Below are 2,298 nucleotides of genomic sequence, written 5' to 3' on the forward strand. Positions count from 1 at the left end.
AAAATGCATGCCAATCACCAAATTATCAGTTTCGAAAAAGGGTGATGATAATTTTGGATAGGGTGTTTGCTTAACCTATTCCAAGGGTGCATAGAGGATGGGGCATCAACTGGAGTCCATCTGGAGGAATTTATACCATTGATGCTGACAAGATATGGTGCATGGATACCAACCTTAAGAAACTTCGATGGACAGAGGAGTTAAAAGTCATCGAAGTGTATCTTTTCATTGGTACTAAGAATCTGGATGCTACCATTACCCTCGGAGGAGAAAAGATATCTCAGACTCAATGGGTCTATAACCAAGCTACAAAATTTATCCATGGTGGTAGGATTCGATCCATATGTGTATCTCGTAGCTTTCAAGGATCAAAAGAAACTTATTATTTTGATCCTTTAGCCTATCCTTTTGTAGTCACTAAACTCAAAATATAGAGACATTACCATCCTTGTACCTAAAGACTGCCAACCTTGGTAGCAAATAATGTGTATATAAATAAAGTTTGGATTAATATTAGCTTTTGTTTGTATTATTGTCTGATCAAGTCTTGCCTTAAAGTGGATTAAAGTTAGAGTATCCAATAAAGTTTCACTTAATCTATATTGCATAGAGTGCGGTGTACACATCTCTTCAAGAGAAAAAGCTACTTCTCAAGCAAGCTTAACTTCCCTCTTTCAAAGAGGAAGGAGCCCTAGTTGAGCGCGATGCAAAAGTGTGGCTCGAAGAGATGGAGGATTATTTTGCTGTTGCTGGTACTACTCCCGATAACCAAGCAATGTTGGCTATGTTTCATCTCACGGGGGATGCCAAGCTTTGGTGGAAACAACACTGCAAAGATAATCAAGTAGCTCAAAACACTCAAACTTGGGAAGACATTAAGTATGCTGTCAAAGGACGTTATCTTCCACCTGCACACGAATCCCTTAAGATGAATGAATTCTTCAACTTACGTCACTTTCATCTTACAGTGGAAGAATACTACTCCAAATTTGTAACTCCTAGGCGCTATGCTTCGCCAATGACTGCAGATCAACAAGTAGCCCGTTTCTGCCAAGGGCTAAATGCTCCTTTAAATACTTGTCTAGAAGCCATGAGGCCTGTAAATTTGCAAGATGCTCTTTTAAGAGCTAAACCCTTAGCTAGAGAGATGTCAAACTCTCAAAGGGTACGAAATGGAAATTTAAGGAATGTTGGAAGGAGGAGGGCCTATGATGTGGAACCAAAGGCAAGTTCACCTAGTTCACCAAACTCATCCAATAGTTGCAGCTTCAGCAAATGGATCTCAAAATGTAGATCTTAGATGCTATGAATGCAACGAGCTAGGACATTTCAGGAATGTATGTTCTAGGCGAGTCTCCGCAACAAATACACCTAATCGAGCTAGAGGATGAGGCCAAATAATAAATCATGGAGGAAGAAATAGAGGACGAGGTCCAGGGCGTGGAATGGCTGCCAGAGTCAATGCTATCATAGGAGAACCAACATTGGGAGAAGAACAAGAGGAAAGAGCAACTCTACATGATGCAATTGATAACCCAAGAGCAAGAAAACAATATGCTGTCATTCAAACACCTGCAAATCACCAAGGTGAAAAATTTGATCTTCTTATTGATTGTGGTAGTACTCATTCTTTCTTGTCACCTAAATGTTTAAGGAGGTTAGGACTTAATCAACACCCTGCAAGAAAGATGAGATTTGAATTAGCCAATGGAAAGGACGTGTTATCTCAGTACACTGTGGGAAAAATAGATTTCAAGTTGGGAGAATACTCTACTTCTGCTACTTTTCGAACCTTACCCATAGGAATCTATGATGGAATTCTTGGAATGGATTGGTTAGCCAGTCATAATGCCAATATCCATTGTGCCCAAGGAAGTGTTACTTTTGTGGACAACCAAGGTCAAGAAGTCACTATTCAAGGCCATAATGGACGACCAAAAGCTTACTTTGTCAAAGCTAATCATCTTTTGAAAGGGTTACGCAAGGGTCAACAAATTTTTGTAGTCAAGCTAAACAAAGTAGAAAAATCTTCTTCCAACCCTGAACCAATGTGGCTAGAAGAATTTTCGGATGTTTTCCACACTGAACTTTCTGAACTACCACCACCTAGGGAGGTAGACCATGCAATCAAAATTTTTCCAGGTAGTGAACCAGTCTCAAGAGCGCCGTACAAGATGTCACTTCTAGAGGCTATAAAACTCAAGGAGCAGCTCAAGCAGTTGATTGAGCAAGGGTTTATCCGACCTAGTACATCTCCATGGGGTGCACCTATTCTCTTCCAAAAGAAAAAGGATGGCT

Source organism: Adiantum capillus-veneris, chromosome 10, assembly GCF_014529385.1.
Source record: "Adiantum capillus-veneris isolate H3 chromosome 10, ASM1452938v2, whole genome shotgun sequence".
In the NCBI taxonomy this organism is placed as follows: domain Eukaryota; kingdom Viridiplantae; phylum Streptophyta; class Polypodiopsida; order Polypodiales; family Pteridaceae; genus Adiantum; species Adiantum capillus-veneris.